The following is a 21,538-nucleotide window of genomic DNA, read 5'->3' on the forward strand; positions in this document are numbered from 1 at the left end:
AAAAATACCCGACTTTAAGTTGCAGTTTACAGTGATCAATGGTTATTATGAAATCATTGTAGCACGTAAATCCTGCCATTATCTTCGTGCCGACTTCAAATCAATACAAATAGCTGCAAGTTTTAAATGCATGCAGGTATTTTTCTTTTAAAACATGGCTGTTTTGTGAATATTGAACCAAATTGGAGAAACGGGGTATCAAAATGCGCGTAAATACACCATCCATAGTTCTATGTGAATACAATTAACAGTTCTTAGCCTATAGGCGTATTTATAACGGCTGCGTTACTTTTTGTGCAGTCTTTATTTTTTACCATACATTGACTTTGCTTTCAGTAACATCAAAGAGTGAGCATAAATCAATTTGAACATCACAACCTATTGAGTGTAATAAATATTTCAATATATCCGTTTCTCGTGTTTCTACTGTTTTATATTGTCATTTTTTGTGAATAATAAGTCGGTGCAATGTAATTCGGTAATGGGGAAGTGGTAAGATTTTTGAATAGCAGTATAGTTTAGAAATGTATGACAATACCATAAACTATAAAGAGAACATACATTGATTCTTTGAGTGAAATACCCCCTCCATATCGTTCATGTCACGTAATATTATGATATTATAACAAAGGGCACTTTAGTAAAAATATTGGATTAGTTGGAACTCGTATTCGTGTTATTGTCGGAAGTTAATATAGCGTCATAGTGCCGTTGTATCGACCTTCACAACTTCACGTCGAAACAATGTCATAATAACGTTATATTACAGGCCTTGCCGTCTGGATTTTAAAGGCGAGTGGTTAATCGCTCGCTAGCATGATTTTAGGCGAGTGGTCGAATTTTCACAAATATCACTGGGTAGGCCCTATAGAGCTTCGGCCTTAAATAAAACGGTAGCCTATTTATGTTTAAATGAGCCCGAAGCGCGCTAAAATGTTTGACTTTCCACGCTTGGAGAGTGCACAGAATCAATTAAATGCTGAAATGGCTGATTCGATGGCTGATTTTGGAAGATTCGCAGCGAGTGATATTTAGTGTCTATGGCGAGGGGAAAATCGCTCATTAGAAATCGTGTTTGGGCGAGCATTGGCGAGCGAGAGCTATCGCTCGCCTCAAACGGCAAGGCATGTATTAACGTTCAGAAATAACCTTGTCACAATATGAATACGAGTTTACAGATTTACCATGTTTACGTACTTACAACGTCCACATAAACATAAATTACGCCCCCCTTTATTATGAGATATTACTCAATATCTATGCATCAAAATTCAAAATTGAAATAGCAATAGGAAACCCAGTTTTGTTTTGCAAATGTTGATGCGTCATTTGTCTTAATAGCCCAAAATGGGCTGTTCCATTTAAAATCGACACTGCCCACTTGAACGATTTTGTAAATATCTTCCACAGGGGAGTATGAATTTCAAATGGAATTAACACATTGGTAGATTCATGTGAAATTCACTCTCCTTCATTTTGAATCTTTCTCAGAGGGGGTACGAAATTCAAATGGAGCTGCCTAATGTGCTGATTCTATTTGAAATTCATACTCCCAGGTGGCAGATACTCATATGGTTCGGATTATTCAGGTGGGTTAGGAAGATTTTTTATGCCATTAATAAGCTTACGCGTAGCACCACAGACATCTCATGGAAAATTTGTTTCTGTAAGAGCATTTATTACTTTCTGAACCATTATTGTGAGATGTAGATCGTAAACAATTCCATGTCGTCTTTTCTGTTTTGGTCCTGTTCAATCTCATAGTCAATATCTAAAGTATTGTTTAGAGGTGCAGTCCATTTATTTCACCAGTGACCCTGTCCTTTCCTTCTTGACACAAATCTGGTGTTTCCTTGAATTGGAGGTTGATTTGCCGACAAAACCGTGCTGAGGAAGGAACAGGATTTTGCCAAAATATTTGGTGTTAAAATTTAAATTAAAGAGGCACAAGTGTCGTGCAAAACAGGCTCTCATCCGATTTATCGATCGAGCTGCTTTGTTTGTATTGACGTTGTCCTGAAGAGCCATCGAAACCACATTTGCATCGTGCATGACAACGTTTCTTCTGCTCTGCTTGAAAATTTCAATAATGACAGGAGCTGTTTCTTTTTCTTCTTGAAATATTCGCATTGCCTTTGGTGTGTTTGCTGAATCCTCATTTGCAGAGATGTTGGTCGTTCAGCATCCTTTCTTTGGATTTTGCAGTGGATCACATGCACACAGCAGTGGCGTAGCGTCATAGGAGCACGGGGACCTGGTAAGCCGTATATTTCTACTACAGTATATGCAGTCTACATGTTCTCTGTTGACAAGGGGCAGTTTTCATTGAACAGCTCTTTCTCAGAGCCAACAAACCTTTAATTTAGCAGATAGGCGAGGTCTGCTTGTTTTCTGTAGACAAGGGGCAGTCTTCAGTGAACGGCTCTTTTCAGAGCCACCAAAACTTTACAAAAAATCAGCAGATAGGCGAGATCTGCTTGTTTCTGTAGACAAGGGGCAGTCTTCAGCAAACGGCTCTTTTCCACGGTTGTTTGATGTGTATAGAATTGGCTTCATTATTAAGAAAATGCAAACTATAGATGGCGCTATTTATCATAAATCATATTTCTTAATTTGCAAGGGGTAGGTAATCAATTCTGCCATTTAAACAGGTTGAATAGGTGAAACAAGTAACAAAGAAATTTTATAAGCATATTTCATCAAAAATGAAAGGAATTATTTTTTATTAAAAGCCTGAAAGAGTAATTTCCAGTATCTAAATAGCGCCACCTATCCCCGGCACCTATCTTGTCATAAATAGATATACATTTTATATCCGAAAAAGCTTTAAAAATACTGTGAATGTGAATAATGTTGTAAATAAGGAGAAATTAAAGTTGAAAATGACCCAAAAGCATCTGTATACATTAGCATGATACAGCTTTAAGCTGTTTAAGCCTAAAAATTGGGTTGTACATGATGTTTTGTTTGAAAAATTAATAAATGATCACATCAAACAGCTGCAGAGCCACCAAAACCTTTATATTAGCAGATAGGCGACATATGCTAGTTCTCTGTAGACAAGGGGCAGTCTTCAGTGAACGGCTCTTTTCAGAGCCACCAAAAACCTTTATATTAGCAGATAGAAGAGATCTGCTTGTTCTCTGTTGACAAGGGTCAGTCTTCAGTGGACGACTCTTGTCAGAGTCATCAGTAGACAAGGGGCGGTCTACATGTCTCATTCTTAGGTACTTTGTCCTGAAGATGTCAGAGCTACTCCTGACGAAAGCTTGACAATTCTAAACTTGTCCGACGGCGAACCCGCTAAAAACCCACTAATTGTTATCTTGGTAGGTCGTGTTGGTGATATCATGGCTAGTTGAAAAATGTGCTTTATTATCAGGTTTTTTTAAAGCTCCTTGTGAAGCCTGAAGCTGCATAGAGAAGTTTATCTCAGGGATTCTCGGAGAACATGTCACGCACTTGTCGTTTTTAGGCCGTTCAGAAAGAGATTTCAGAAAAAGCCTTCGACTCCATCATGTTTTCAGTGCTGCTGCATTATTATGGAATACCAAAGGTTGTGGAAAATGCCATCCAGGTGCTCTACAAGGACTCCAATAGTGCCGTTATGGTAGATGGAAGTATCTCAGAGTCTTTCCAAGTAACAACTGAAGTGCTTTAGGGTGATGTGTTAGCACCATTCCTTTTCATTATCCTGGTAGATTACCCTCTGAAGAAATCAACTTCTGGCATTGACACTGGTATTGTTACCTACCCATGTCGGTCAAGCAGGTATACTGTTAGGATGCTGAATGACCTGGATTTTGCGGATGATATTGCCCTGTTGAAATCTTCCACGGCCCGGGCCCAATCGCAGCTTACTAGGACTGCAACTGCTACAGCGCACCTAAGACAGAATATATGACTGCAAACTGTAACGCCCAACCAGCACTTGAAGTCTATGGTAGTACCATCAACCATGTCACAGACTTCACGTATTTGGGTTCCAAGATGGGCTCTAGTGCTGGAGACCTAAAAAGAAGACAAGCACTAGCCCGGGCCCAATCGCAGCTTACTAGACTGCAACTGCAGATCTAGGCCTTGTCATCAGCGCACCTAAGACAGAATATATGACTGCAAACTGTAACGCCCAACCAGCACTTGAAGTCTATGGTAGTACCATCAACCATGTCACAGACTTCACGTATTTGGGTTCCAAGATGGGCTCTAGTGCTGGAGACCTAAAAAGAAGACAAGCACTAGCCTGGACAGCTTTTTTGAAACTGGTACGCCTTTGGAGAAGCCCATCCCTGCCCATCGAAACAAAAATCAAGCTGTTTGAGACAACTTTGTTACTGTCATGGGTAATCACCAAGGACATGGAGAACAAGATCAATGCCTTTGCAAATTCTTGCTACAGAGTCATGTTAAACATCAAGCGTGTGGATCGGATTCCAAATGACACCATCGACAACCAGAGTCAAGATTCATCAACTCAAATTTCTCGGCCATATACTGCGTCTTGAAGACAACGAGCCTGTGAAAGAACATGTCCTTTATATTCCACCACATGGGCAGAGGAAACCTGGTCGGCCGCGCACACTGTACTTACAGTATGTCCAGAACATCCTGGGAGATACTGAAGGGATGCTACAGTCAAACAAAATTGTTTCGCTTACCCAAGATCGCAATAGTTGGAGAAAGCTTGTAGTCGCCTGCTCCGCAGCCGACTGATAATGATGAGAAAGATATTCCTTGGTCTTTACGAGGAATGAGTGATCCGAACTCTTATTCTACCTTTCTCTCAGTTTGTAAATATACTTCTTTAATGTGGAAGCTATGATGGCTAATTCAGAAGTCCGTGCAATGTCTGCATGATGTATCAATATCATTAATGGATTTTGAAGAGTTTAGTACTTCAAATTAATGTTTCCTGATAGCCATGTGCGTATGGATCGGATTCCAAATGGATCGGATTCCAAATGAAACCATCGACAATCTGATCAACACCACTCCACTGGTTGCCAGAGTCAAGATTCATCAACTCAAATTTCTCGGCATATACTGCGTCTTGAAGACAACGAGCCTGTGAAAGAATATGCCCTTTATATTCCACCACATGGGCAGAGGAAACCGGGACGGCCGCGCACACTGTACTTACAAAATTGTTTCGCTTGGCCAAGATCGCAATAGTTGGAGAAAGCTTGTAGTCGCCTGCTCCGCAGCCGACTGATGATGATGAGAAAGAGATTCCCAATCTTTCTGAGGATTAAAGCCTTTGCATCGGGGCATTAGATTGTAATTCCAATTTCTCACGACATAAGGGCTGAGAGTAAAATTGTACAATGTTCCTTGCTATTTTCTTCCATTTCTTGCTTTGTAATTTTTCCTCAGTTTTGAGGACGTGTAAGCAAAAACATTTAATTGACAGAATGTTTTCATATTCATATTATTTTATTTCGGAGCTATGTGCATGGGAAGCACGGTGGCCGAATGGTTAGGGCGCGAGCGTCATAATCGAAAGGTTCCTGGTTCAAGCCCTTCCACTGCCAGTGTGTTGCGTCCTTGAGCAAAATCGATTTATTCACAATTGATTCACTCCACCCAGGTGTAAAATGGGGAGCTGCTGGCGGTAATCACAATCTAAGTCGCTGAGAGCACCTGCGCATCAGTTGCGGACTTGGTTAAGCGAAAATGAGTATAATATATCCTAATAATGGCAGCGGAATAATTGTTGAAGTGTGCTGATAATTGGGTCATGCCCAGCTGAAGCGCACGTTAAATCTCCATAATTTTTTTATGTATTATAATGACAGCTCCTTGACGTCATTACCCAACCCGTCATGAGTCGGCGCATTCACGATAAGTCAGTGTGGCAAAAACTGCCCATCTCTTGTTGTGTCAGTTGAGTGTACGTCCTGCTGGCCGGTTGTCGACATATCTTTATTCGTGAGTAACCACACTATATAGTTGTGAGAGGTTTGGAAATAAAGCTAATAATGCAACTTACTTTATGCAACTTTGTTACGTTGCGTCTGGAACTATTAGTCTTAGTCATTTAGACAACGTCAATGTAGCAAAGCTGCAAAAAGTAAGATCCAGTATTAGATTTATTTCCAAAACGCTGTTAAAGCTATTGGATGACTAAGAACATTTACTAATATATTGTTGTGAGTTTCACAGAGTGTAGAATACCTAAAATCACTGTTCTGAATAAGTGGCGTTTGAGCATTTTGGTACTATTTCGGTCCTTTTAAAAATTGAGAACATTTATAATCAATCACTTGAAATGTACATTATGAAGTAATGAAGCTGGTATTATAGCTTCAGTTGGGTAACCGATTATAAAGGAAACGAAAGGAAACAATGGTATGTGTACCTTTGTTCACGAAATGAGACAAAGACCTGCTTTTTGTTAACCAGCATTCTTCAAAATGAGCAACATAATGATTGTTGACTTAACACGGTTTGGAAATAATTTCTTCATATTTTTGGTGTTATCTGTTGTTTACATATCCTTCCTAAAACACAAAAGTGCGACCCTCTCCAAACATCTAAATTAGCTAAAAATTTAGGACATGTTACAAAACTATAGTTTCTAGAACCTATTTAGAATAGTTAAAATGTAGCTTGTACCGTTTTTTGTGGCATCCTTCAGAAGTGAGCGGTCCGATACCAATATTTTCGGTCAAATCTCCATTCAATTAACACGGGGAGTTGGCTAGCTATGCCTTGCCCTCACTCATATTTTACAAAAGTGCGACTATTTCTGAACATCTAACCTAGCTGTAATTTTAGGTCATGTTAGAGAAATATATTTGCTAGAAGTTTGGAGAATAGCTAAAATATTGGCTGGTTATTTTTCACACAGTGATGTTAACTAGGCAAGTGCCCATTCTTCCAACGTACATCATTTTTAGAGGTCACGCGTCAATGGTGAGAGCACTGTGTATTGTGTATAGGAAAACGGACAGTAACTGCAGTATGAGTAGATAAACGGAATTTTGACCTATACTGTGGGCATAATTTTCTAGGATTTCCCAATTTTGCGAGGGCGTACTCATATAATTACTTCACAGCGACGTCATAAGAGGTCACGCCGGTAAAAATTACTGGAAGTTAGCTAAGTTGCCGCCGTACTGCTACATTATAACAAAAACACTTCCGAATAATAGACCTCCACACACCGTCGACGTCCTATACGATAAATATAAATTTAATACTCCGTTGGTGAGCGACGGGCGAGTGGTAGTGAGCGACAGGCGAGTGGTATTTCACTGAACGCAAGAAAAGGAGTTCTATCTGATTGGCTAGCAATCGATCGCTTAGGTCGCTCAGTAGTCAACTACAAACTCATGCATTCAATTCGATTGAAATCGATCATTCTATTATTGACGAAGATAAAGAGCGTGATAGTGTATCAATAATGCACATTGTATTGCAGCTGGATTTTACATGCATTCTTTTATATACATTTTTTCTCAAAGAGTTGAATATGATTACAATTTTTACTCAGGATTTCAAATTTTTTACCCGCAAATTGCAGTTAAACATATCCACAGCAAAATACCGGTCCTCACTAATTAGTACATTTAATTTCCAGTTAGTACATTTAAACGAAACCTGTGATCTACGTGACAACAAATAAAATTTTCTTACAATAGAAATATCATATGGGATACTGATATGGTAGGCCGCAACCGCCACAACGTGGAGCTGCTACGCGTAGCTGACTTTTTGTTCCGTGGAGCCAAATTGACCAATCATGTTAGAGTTTTTCATTACTCGGAGGTAAAACTGACCAATCAAGTACGACTTACTCATTACGTGAAGCGAATTTAGTCATTAAGAATTTGCCAGACGAGCTTTACGTAGTTGCAAGATATCCTCGGTCACGATAGTTATGATTCAAAAAGTAATTTATGAAAAGTACGAACCGACTTATTATTAAGATGGACATGCACTCACAAGAAACTCATACAGTATTGTACACAACTATATAGCTAGGCAGAGTGGTGGTAAACCATGCACACAATTCTGCGATCTGCAGTGTATCGCCGGGAGCTGATTTGTACATCTTGCGCGGCGTGGCCTGCGGAATTCGACCTTCAGCAAACCAGTTCGGATTTACTTTATATACTAGTAGTAGGCCATACATACTGTACTGCCCGTTTTCCTATACACAATACTCAGTGCGCTCACCATTGACGCGTGACCTAGTGTATGTTAGAAGTATTATGCCATTGCCTATATGACGTCACTGTGTAAAAAATAACCAGTCAATATTTAAAGTATTCTCTGAAATTCTAGAAAATATAGTTTTGTAACATTTCCTAAATTTTAGCTAATTTAGGTGTTTGGAAATATTGGTACTTTTGTGTTTTAGGAAGGATATGTAAACGACAGATAACACCAAAAAATATGAACAAATTATTTCTAAACCGTGTTAAGTCTGCAAACCATTATGTTTCTCATTTTCAAGAACGCTGGTTAACAATAAGCAGACTATTGTCTCATTTCGTAAACAAAAGCCCAGACAGTATTGTTACCTTGCGTTCGCTTTATAATCATTCACCCAACTGAAACTATAATACCAGCTCATTGTTCATTGCACAGGTAAAACAGACACAAGTGCAGTGTGTATTTAACCAGAGAAGATCTGATGTAACATAGTTGAGCTGTTTTCATTGAGTGTTATCTTGGTTTAATAGCTTTTAATGGGGTTTAAGTCCTTCAAAGGTCGTGGTGAATTCTACTGTAGACATGACTGCATCATGATTATTTTAAAGTCAACAACATTCAACAATATGATCACCGTGATAGTATGGCAGTATCAGTACCGTGGGTGTCAGTGATCCTGGCCTGACACAGTAGACAAACAAACAAACACGCCATACACATGGCACATGCATGCAAGGTAACATTGACTATACACTAATCAAACACTGGTATTGATCCTGTACAACTGTTGGTGGTTTATTTACATTCGATTCATTTAAAATCCACATAGTAAACATTAATTTTGGCAAGAGTTTTTCTCTCTGGAACGATGATGCATCAACTGGCTCCGCGTAATGAAAAGATCTAACATGATTGGTCAATTTAGCTCCGCGAAGCGAAAAGTAAGCTACGCGTAGCAGCTCCACGTTGTGGCGGTTACGGCCAGCCATATACTGATCATGCGAAAATCGTAAAACATAGAATAGAAACAGTGTGGCCGGCTCTCAAAATCTCAAATTGTATGCATAGCCTGAGTCGCACGGCCTATCTCGAACAAAATCACCATGCGTATATGTTGAAAAACGTGAGGATTTATCGTACTACCACGGTAATTTTTAACACGAAGATATAGGGATGTTGACGGTGTGCTCCACCCATTATTATTATTTCCTGAAACCGCCTCCATATATTGATATCTATGATTAGCACGTACAGCACAGGTGTTGACTTGTTACTGTGTTATGACCCATTTTGTTAAGCAATTGCCATGTAGGCCTACATATTAACGACAAAGAAATGCATGTTATGACTATTTAATTGTTCAAATATGAACTCTCATTATTTATATCCCTGATATACGAACCAGATGGGCACAGAGAAGGAGACTATTATTTTTGACATTTTATCGATTATCATTAAAATCGCATGTTTACTATCCAATAACTGTATTTTTATTAACAATAAGTTAAAAGGTAATAATTTTTTTATGGTAAGTACTTGAAAATTAACGAGGTGTATCTAAACTAATAATTATGTATTTCAACGCGAGTAAACATGATATGGCAAATGTCGAAAAGGGCAAATTTAGGGCATACGATAATGACGGTAGAGACCAAAATGTGGAAGTAACTGTTTTGTATTTATAGTTTGTTTTTTGTTATATACGGTCGCTTAGGTCCTGGGTCAAACAAAAATGCCAATGCAGACTGTAAGATTTTTGTGTGATAGAAGCATTAGAATATCCATATATAAATGACATGGTCCAAAGGATTTCATTTCAAAATGTATAGTTTCTGCTATCTACGACTTTATGAGTTACTGAGTCATTCTACAAAATCCCTTTTGGTCAAAATTACACTTTTTTGGTTGTACATGAGTAAAACGTTCAACTTGTTCCGATTTTGTGTGGGGGTGGGTGTGTGGGATGGGGGTGTGTGGGGGTGGGGGGGGTGCGTATGTGTGTGTGATAGAAACATTATAATTTCCATATATAAATTATATGGTCCAAAGTTTGTTTTAAGATAACAATAGGTCATACAGGGGTAGAAATTTACAATCTTGATAAATGACACACCAAATCGTTCGCCTGGTTCAAGGATTATATTTCAAAATGTATAGTTTGTGCTATTTAAGACCGATTCTTTCTGTGGTCATTCTACAAAATCCTCAATTTTGGTTAAAATTGCACATTTTAGATCTTGTACTTCTCACCATTAAAAGCATCATTCTTGTTAAGTCAAGTGTCACGGCTCTACCCTCTTTCTGCAATTCTGGTGTGTGAGCAAAATTTAAAAAAAAATATTGCCAGACTATTATTGCCTTTTAATAGATTTTATTAAAACCAATGACCCATTTTACTTGATCGTTTCACATTATGGTAATTCAAAGCTAAATAGTATTAGCTGCAAACGCTATGGAATTGTGAATACGTCATTCTTTCTCAACTACGTAGGGCTATTTTATTCCATTACATAAATTCCTCAAACCATCCACAGGTAATAACTTAGTCAAGATGAAGAAGAACCTGATCTTCATGGTAGGTATTTTCGTCACGGTTTGCAACTCTTCGAATTCGAAGACGAAAGACTGTATTGCTCTCTGTAAAGAATGCGTTGACGTCTCCGATACACTAACCCATGTGGTATGCACCAATCATTGTGAGAAACTCATGCAGAAGGATCATGGTAAAATTACGTGTGCGAAATTGACAGGTAAACATTTTGTGTTTTTGTAACATATTCTAGCTTAGATTTTCTATATCTTACACAGGCAAAAGCAAAATGCAAAACAAAACCCAAAACAAACCAACCAAACAAAAGCCTTTGCCGATTCAGCTTATGATTGCCAGACTCATTAGGCTAATTTATACGTAATTCAGACATTGATATTGAAACACGTCTGTCATAGATTTTCACGGTCCATGATTCAGCACACATTTTCCTCAACTGTATAATTAAGATAATGTGTGTTACAGATTTTTTGGTATAACAGTATAGATAATAATTATTTCCCGGTTAAGCTCGCGAATTAGAGTATAACATTACTCTAATTAGTTGAGTAGCATGATAGCTCCCGGGGATAGCTCTTCTTTGTTTCCTGAATAGCAATATCTTAACAATACATGCCATAAATAATGGGGCAATATTCAAAATGACAATGCGTTCCAAGTAGATGTAAATACTAAATATTTTTACTTCACAATGTGGTAACATTATAAACAAATGATCGTATATTTTTAAAACCATCACAGATACTGTAATTCGAAAACAAAGGGAAAGTGGGCTAATTCAAGAACTTCATTTTTGAATGAACATTCATAATTTGACTTTCATCATAATTGTGACTGAGGACCATTGAATTAATTGAATACACGAGGGTCATTGTATTCATTACGAAATTTGTTGACATGGTGAATATTGTTAAATGATATCATGGTTGTTGAACTTGATAGAAACTGACATCCATTTGAACTGTAGAATGAACCTTTACCTTTTATTTTCAGCACCAAACGAAGGCAACCCTTCCGTTGAAAACGAGATCAATGCATTTCATGCGAGAATATCAGAACTGGTTGAGAGCGGTGATTGTTCTGCCCTCGTTGAAGAGTTATACACTGACGACTGTGTAGCAGTGATTAATGGACAAGCACCTGTTTTTGGGAAAGAAGGTAAACATTTCAATTTCTTAAAGGATGTCTCTTGCAATCACAACATTATGCTTTTTTGGTTTTTTTTTTTACTTATATGTTAGGAAAATAATTATCAAGGAAGAATCACGTGGTTTTGTTTTTAAACAAACTCATATTGATCATAAAAACGAATAAAAACAGCCGGCTCTCAACACGCGATATTTAAAAAAATTGTCTAGTACAATGACGTCATGGTTACTTGTGCTCAACTGTTGTCAGTCTTCGTTGTACAGGGTGAGTTAAAAAAGTGCAATAGAGCAAAGAATCGATATTTATGTAAGAACAAAGTTGATCATTCCCTTAATTGAATTTTTTTATAAATGCAACACTCAATAGTCACCTTCTGTGAAAAACAGAACCTTTTGCCGCGATACCCAATTTCATTAGTTGTCCACGAGGTACCATGCATTTTTTAATGAGAGTACACAATGCACGATAGGCGCCAGCTCTGAAACTTAAATAAGGTTAATTTGTGCATTGCTTTATTTTTTTTTCTGTTCAAACAAACTTTCTAACATTACATTAAGTCCTTCATACCTCAATCGACTCCAACTCCATTTTTTATCCCAATAAGTCCAACTTACTGGATATTTTGTAATTCACTCCATTTTAATTTGCGCGCATTTAATTTTGACCTTTGAAGAATTCGCCAACAATTTTTTAAGTTTTTGTTAGAGAATAAACATCTTTTAAAGTAAAGGTAAAATGAAAATAACAACAAATAATGTTTCTTCTCCTTAAACAAGGTCAAGCGCTATATAAGAGTCGTATAAGGTCACAAATGGATAATATAATTTATAAAATATTTTAAAACCGAAGAGGTTCAACTGGGTTCTTAAATAAGAATGGAATATTTCCTCTATTGCACTTTTTTTACTCACCTTTGTATTACTGGGACGTCATTGAAGGCTCGGGAATTTTAAATCGCGTGTTGAGAGACGGCTGTATTAAATCGTTTTTATGGTCAATATGATTTTGTTTCTGATGAGACAAGGGGAAACCTTGGAAGTAATCATGCAAGTGTGTGTGTGTGTGTGTTACGGCATGTTTATGGGAATTCCTTTTCATTCATCAAGTGATCAAAACTAATTGAATCATATCTAATTTTAGATTGTTTGGGGGGGGAACCCCTCTTCATCTCTAGATAGAAGATTCTCTTTATTTATAATCTTGGGAAAATCCCTTGGATTGTGTGAAATGGATAAGATTAGGGAATCACCCACAGGAAGTGTTGTAATAATGGTCTATTTATAGAGGTGGGTTTTGGTTGCTATAAAAGCAAATGTCAACAGGTTTATTACACAGACATTTGATTATTATGAAGCAGTGCATGAGATACTCACAAAGTTGAATATTGTATCAGCATTGGAATATAGCGGAGGTGCTATATTTAAATATTTAGCCGCTGAACGGAAAAGATAGCGTGAAGACATTCCAAAAAGGAGGGATTTATTGTGATTTATTGAAGTAGGAGAACTGCGCAAGGAGTAAAGAGATTTGGAGAACTGCACAAGGAGTTTAGTATTGGAGAACGGCGCAAGGAGTTTAGTATTTGGAGAACTGCGCAAGGAGTTATAAACGTGTTTGGAGAACGACGCAAGGAGTTTAACTGCACCATTTTCGTGTGAGGATATTATACGCAAGGATTTATAAATGCAAGTGTACAATGGACTTCGCTGATTTTCGCAGGACAAGTAAATAGGGATATATCAGCTGTCCAGAACATTGCAAGAACGCTAGAAGAAGACTGCTGGTTAAGTACTGAGTAGTTAAAATATTACTGTGATTGTGTGATTATTTTATATGTGCGTTTGTTGTCATATATTGTACCAATCATATATTACTTTCAATAAAAGATTGAGATTTTGTTAGCTTAATCAAACAGTGTATTTGTATTGTGCATTCGTGTGAGTTCGGGTAAAAGGTGATTTTGGCCTTGAGTCAAGTACGACTCGTAACATAAATAAAACCACGTGATTCTTGCTTGATAATTAATTATATGCTATATATTGTAATTATATCACTTATCGCTTCATGTATTTTTGTTCAGATAATTTATAGAGCAGGGCTGGTCCGATTGGTTCGAAACCAATCCCGGTATAAATGGACTCATCTACACTTCTACCGCATTCGGTGAGAGTAACGGAAAGGTTTGGGAAGATGGTGTCGGAAATTGCTACCAAGACGATGCCCTCATTGGCTCATTTCGGTAAGTTAGAGGACTTTCTCAATTGAAAAGGAATGTTTCAAATCCACTCCTCCTTTTTATTCTTGAAAAGGACCTATCGAGTTACATAAAAATACCGGTGATCAAACCCCAGTTCAGTGATTGGGCCAAACTCATATACACTGGTTACCCGCGCTTCAGCTGATTTCTTAAGAGACTTCTTATCTATATATCGGTAATCACTTTTCCAATGAGGTGACGGATGTACCCGAAAAACGTCATCAAACGCTACGGCTAAGTATGGCAAATACCACGGAATTTGATTATTAGAGCGGTTGTCATTACCATACGCTGTGATCTTATGCCCGTCTAAATATTAATATCCAAAGTGACGGAGCGAGGTTGCTTATTTCAAGGAGGTTATATAAACGTGGAGAAGCATAGCTTGTGTAACGCGTTGTTCCTTTGTGTCGAATTGCTTAACCGATAGCCTATTCATACCCGTGGTACCACAGTTTACCATCGGTATTAGCATTTTTACTTTGAAGAGTCAATATGGCTGCAGTGCTAGTTTTCATGCCCTTCTCTTATACAGGAAAATATGCATGAGGTTTCACTGGATTTGAAACAGTTAGTAACACAGGCCAATCGATTTCGGAAACAGGACGCTAATTATACAATCTTATGAATATTGATTGGCACCTTTTTCCAATATGTCAGCACTCATATCGGATACAATAGATGAATAAAAACGTCAGTCCAGCTGCTGTGGGTGTTCACGTTCAAAAATTTTTCTGAAACTAAATATCGTAAGAAGATATGTATATTGCATCTAAAACTTAGAGGTCTATGGATTCTTATTGTTGTGATAGTATTATTTTAAGACTTTTCTTGGAAGTGTTTCCACAATATTGTTTACCACATTCAAGAACTTTTTTTCAAATTCACTTCATTTTGAAAAGCTTACTATCAACGGATTTCGTTCAAATTTTGGAACCAATATTGCTTTACCAAGTAGACATTGTTCCAGTTCCACATAAACATGTCAATTAAAGGCACGGCAAAACTCAAATGGAATGGAGATATCAGCCTAGCATAGTATCTTTATTCATTCATGAGAACATTATGTTATATTTTTTTGCAGGTACATGTATGTTTACAAACGCGTCAATGGAGATTTGCGCCTCTTCATGGACATAGAATGGGACTAAAAAAAAAACAAAAAGTACGTCCACTGCTTCATTCTCCAGACGAGACGAGGCTGTTGTAATCTTAATCGTTTTCAAAATTATGGATATATTTAGGCCAATGCAAATTCACAGTAACCTTTGATAAGTGATTTCCCACATCAGGAGATATAAAGTATATATAGTTATAAAATTGGAATCAGCCTTGTTGTGTTTGTAGGACAATTAACTAATACATTAACCTTCTTCGCAGAACAACACAGTTAAAGACCCATTCAGTGATCCCAGCGCAAGTGTGAAAAAATTGTTTATAAATTGCTTAAAAGTGAAGGATAAGTCATTCAAATTGTCACTTGGTATTTTTGAAATGACATCTTTGGCAAAAAACGATGAAAACAGCAGTACTGACAACGTTGAAGCACCATTCAAATACATGTAGCTAATTTAGATACTGTCAGTATCTAAATTACAGATTCATAAAATGTAAAATGTCTTATTTTGTCTTAAATACACGGCTTTTAGCTGAACCACTCGCAGGCTATGTTAGCACATCGATGACAATGACAAAGGTACCAAAATCTGAATTTTGATGATTTTTTCGATCGTCCGGATGAGCAAATCACTGAATGGGCCTTTAAGGCCCGGTCACACAGTGACGAATAGGGGTGAACGGCAAGCGACGTTAAGCTGCGAATTGCAATTTTGAATTTACCGCCACTCATCGTGGGTTGCCGTTAGTTGTCGCTGACGAATCCGTCAGCGACCGCAGACGGCCGCAATTATTCGTCGTGAAATTTTCAACATGTTGACAATTTTGTGACGACAAAAAAGTAGTTGTGATTCCGTTCGAATTTCGTTGGAGACCGCAACCCTCATTTCTTTGACGTTTCCATACCGTGGGAAGCCGTCTCTAGTCGTTTTGAGGTCGTCACAATTTCGTTGGTAGTCGAATAATTTCGGCCGTCTGCGGTCGCTGACGGATTCTCAGCGACAACTAACGGCAACTCACGATGAGTGACGGTAAATTCTAATCAAGTCTTTTTGTGCGATGTTTGACGTTTTATTGACGTCAGTTCGATTTCAATAGACTACCCGGCACGATGCAATTTTAAAGTTCATATAAAAGAAAATAATATCAATAATAATCAAAATATTAATATTTCTGATTATTATTGATATTGATGATAGTATTTTTTATCATTATTGATATATTGATATTGATATAATAGTTTGGATTATTATTAATATTGATTTTCATATTTTTATTCCTATTGATATTTATATTAATTTTTTTGATTATTTTTGATAGGTGTAACTATTTTTTATTATTATTGATATTGATATTAATATCTTTGATTATAATATGCCTAATTGATATTGATATTAATATCTTTGATTATAATAATTGATATTGATGTTAATATATTATTGATATAGATATTAACAGTTTAGATTATTATTTATATTGATTTTACTATTTTTTATTATTATTATTGATATTTATATTGGTTTTTTTATATTATTATTGATATGTGTAATATTTTTGATTATTATTGATATTGATGGTAATATTTTTGATTATTATTGATAAAGATATTAATATTTTTGATTATTATTGATAAAGATATTAATAGTTTTGATTATTATTGATATGTGTAATATTTTGAATATTATTGATATGTGTAATATTTTGATTATTATTGATATTGATGTTAATAATCCTGATTATTATTGATATAGATAATAATTTGGATTATTATTGATATTGATTTTACTATTTTTGATTATTGTTGATATTGATGTTAATATATTTGATTATTATTGATATTGATATTTTTTGAGTGGATGATCAGAACGTTGTGAAGAGTGGGAACGCCAAAGGGGACTATACGACCCGCACACACACAGGCTTTGATGTCGGCTGCTGAGTCACGTCATCATCACCGCAATCCACCGTCAGTTGCCGTTCCTTGCCGCAAGCAAATCCGCTGCCAGCCGTCTGACCTCGTTGCTTGTTGTCGGGCTCCGTCGAGACTTCGTCACTCATCGCCCAGACAACGTCCGGATTTGGTCGCTAGTCTCCGTTTCCTGCCGCATCCTCTCGTCCCTTGCCGTCGTGTTGTCGCTAAAGGTCGTTCCCACTCGTCACCGAATCTTGTTTTTGCTCTTTTTGTCGTCGCTTTGCCGTCAACATTTTGTGATTTTCACGTTCGTCACCTTTCGTTGCTTATCGTCCGTCACAGTGTGACCGGGCCTTTAAAGATAATAATCAGGATTATTAACATCAATAGCAATAATAATCAAAAATATTACACATATCAATAATATTACACATAAAGGGTTCACAAAAAATAACTCCCCCCTAAAATTACAAGACATTTCTTTGCATAACTTGACATAGATTTCGTTGTTTTGCAAAGTCTAAAAACCTGTGAATAAAGGAATCATTTTCCTACCCTCCCAAAGTTCTTTCATTAAAAAATCTTTTTGTTTTGGCCAAAAATAATCACATTTTCAAAAATGATGCTTTCAGAAAAAGTTGCACTTTTCCACATCCTATACATTTAATGTACAAAAACATTCTCGATATCAATGTTTTGATTTATTTAATGGTGTTTTTCTTTTCTTTAATTTTTATGTATACGATTACCCAGTCACCCATGCAATCATCTTGCAGTATAAAACAATGACTAATTAACATGTACGAGGTTTTTCTAGAAGATTTTATTGAGCCGGTGTTTCAAAAATGGTAAAATCAATTTAGGAGTTACAAAACATTTCTTTGCATAACTTAACATTTATTTTGTTGATTTGAAAAATTTAAAAACATGTGAATAGAGGCATCTTTTTGTTACCCTACCAAAGTTATCCCTTCTCAAAATCTTTTTTGTTTTGGTCAGAAATAATCACATTTTTCCAAAATGATGCTTTAAAAAAGTTGCGCTTTTCAACATCCCATACATGTAATGTACAAAACTTGTTCGGTATCCATGTTATGATTGATGTAATTGTTTTTTTTTTCCTTCACCTTTTTGTCTCGGAACCCCTAGTCACCCATACAACCATCACGTAGTGCAAAATAATGATTTGTTGAAGCTAATTTTGACATAAATGAGGATGTTGAAAAGTGCAACTTTTTCTGAAAGCATCATTTTTAGAAAACGTGATTATTTTTGGCCAAAACAAAAAAAATTTCAGACGAAAGAACGTTGGGAGGGTAGAAAAACAATACCTTTATTTACAGGTTTTAAATTTTTCAAATCCACGAAATGTATGTCAAGTTATGCAAAAAATGTTTTTGTAATTTTAGGGGAGTTATTTTTGTGAACCCTTTATCAATAATAATCAAAACTATTAATATCTTTATCAATAATAATCAAAAATATTACCATCAATATCAATAATAATCAAAAATATTACACATATCAATAATAATATAAAAAATCCAATATAAATATCAATAATAATAATAAAAAATAGTAAAATCAATATAAATAATAATCTAAACTTTTAATATATATATCAATAATATATTAACATCAATATCAATTACTATAATGAAAGATATTAATATCAATATCAATTAGGCATATTATAATCAAAGATATTAATATCAATATCAATAATAATAAAAAAATTTACACATATCAAAAATAATCAAAAAAATTAATATAAATATCAATAGGAATCAAAATATGAAAATCAATATTAATAATAATCCAAACTATTATATCAATATCAATATATCAATAATGATAAAAAATACTATCATCAATATCAATAATAATCAGAAATATTAATATTTTTGATCATTATTGATATTATTTTCTTTTTATATGAACTTTAAAATTGCATCGTGCCGGGTAGTCTATTGAAATCGAACTGACGTCAATAAAACGTCAAACATCGCACAAAAAGACTTGATTAGAATTTACCGTCACTCATCGTGAGTTGCCGTTAGTTGTCGCTGAGAATCCGTCAGCGACCGCAGACGGCCGAAATTATTCGTCGGGAAATTTTCAACATGTTGAAAATTTTGTGACGAAAAAAAAGTAGTTGTGATTCCGTTCAAATTTCGTTGGAGACCGCAACCCTCATTTCTTTGACGTTTCCATACCGTGGGAAGCCGTCTCTACTCGTTTTGAGGTCGTCACAATTTCGTTGGTAGTCGTTGTCAACGACCATAAAAAAAAGACTTGATTAATTTTTACAATCCTACAAATGCATATATCTATCTCATGAATCGCACAAAAAGTTTAAAATCGTTGACCATCGTTTAAAAATCGTAACCCATCGCAGACCGTCGTTTCAATGCCGCAGGTACTCGCAAACGATACTCGCAAACAATATCCGTCACTCTCCGGACAAAATTCGCAAGTCACTGTCGCACCAAGATCGTTACAATTTCGTTGCTTGCCGCAACGTGTCGTCAGGGTTTGAGATGTGACGTCGCCTGCCGTTGGTTATTCGTCAATGGACGTTGACAACGACTACCAACGAAATTGTGACGACCTCAAAACGACTAGAGACGGCGTCCCACGGTATGGAAACGTCAAAGAAATGAGGGTTGCGGTCTCCAACGAAATTTGAACGGAATCACAACTACTTTTTTGTCGTCACAAAATTTTCAACATGTTGAAAATTTCCCGACGAATAATTGCGGCCGTCTGCGGTCGCTGACGGATCGTCAGCGACAACTAACGGCAACCCACGATGAGTGGCGGTAAATTCAAAATTGCAATTCGCAGCTTAACGTCGCTTGCCGTTCACCCCTATTCGTCACTGTGTGACCGGGCCTTAAGCGGTCAAGATAGTAAGATACATCTGTTACTTATATTATTTTATGATATTTTGGCCATGCAATATGACCGAATTGTATAAATGTATGTAGAATTGCATGTACACAGTAAAATTTCTTGCAAACGTAAGTGTAGTGTATCCTAATTATTATCACATCATGTTAAGGGATGGTGTATGAACGTTTGGACTGTATTTATTTTGGGACAATATAGCACATCGGACATATCGAATTGCATTATGAATACGAAGAATGTCCTTGATATCAAATAATTTTGATTTTTTGAAATTCGCAATGTAATACACATTTGATGGCAAATGATTTAAAATTGATATTTTTGATATGTAGGTGAGATGAAAAGCCGACGATCAATTGAAAAATTTGACCTTTCGTATTGAAGATATGGATTTTTTTCCCCAAAACACCACCAAAATAAGGTATTTTTGGGAAAAAATCCATATCTTCAATATGAATATCAAAATTTTCAATTAATCGTCGGCATTTCCCTCCCAGCTACATACACTTTAAGAATATATCATTAGAATTATAAAATTTACTTCGATGACTGTTATATATCAAAAATGTGAAAATATCAAATTTTAATAATTTGTCATAAAAATTGTATTATATCGTGAATTTCAAAAAATGAAAATTATTTGATATCAGAAAGACATTCTTCGTATTCAGAATGCAATTTGATATGTCTGGAGTGCTCTCATGTCCCACAAAAATACTGTCGAAACCCTCAAAACGCTCATTCCAGATTCCTTAACGTATGATAAAATTCGATGCACGTATTTGATATTATTGTCTTCTGAAAGGTGGGGGTATTTACTTCTTATTTTTCACTATACTTTACTTTTCCCAAATGAATAAATTACATGACATGAAATGACTCATGTTATGTGTTATATCATGTTATGAAATATACAACATACCGTATTATCATTCTAAGTACTTGCCAAAAAGTAACGCAGTCGTTATAAATTCACTAATAGCTTCAACACTTTTAATTCTATTCACAATGTTTTGACATAAATTTAGTATGAAGGATGGTGTGTGTACGCGCATTTCGATACTGCATTTGTCCCATGTTGTTCAATATTTACAACACAGTAGTGCTGTTAAAGACAGATATCCGAATTTAAGTTGCAGTTTACAGCGATGAATGGTTATTATGAAAGCATTGTAGCACCTGAAGCCTACCATTATCTTCGCGCTGATTTCAAATCAATACAAATAGCTACAACTTTTAAGCACTGCTGTCTTGTGCATATCGAACGGCATTGAACAAATGGGGTATCAAAATGTCTACACCATCCTTTCCTCTATGTAAAATTGTAAATACAATTAATACATGTAGTTCTGAACCTATATGCTTATTTATAACGGCTGCATTACTTTTTGTGCAGTATTTTATTTCATACATTGGCTTTGGTTTCAGTTACTTGTAACATCTATATAAATAAATCATTTGAACATCACAACCTATTGAGTGT

The 21,538-nt window shown here is 36.1% G+C and overlaps 1 protein-coding gene across 2 annotated transcripts in view; it reads left to right on the forward strand.

Annotated features, from left to right (window-relative positions):
* Positions 1-21,538, forward strand: part of LOC140148035 (uncharacterized) — a 232,172-nt gene that overhangs the window by 104,832 nt on the left and 105,802 nt on the right. The gene's annotated exons all lie outside the window — the stretch shown is intronic.

Source organism: Amphiura filiformis, chromosome 3, assembly GCF_039555335.1.
Source record: "Amphiura filiformis chromosome 3, Afil_fr2py, whole genome shotgun sequence".
NCBI lineage: Eukaryota > Metazoa > Echinodermata > Ophiuroidea > Amphilepidida > Amphiuridae > Amphiura > Amphiura filiformis.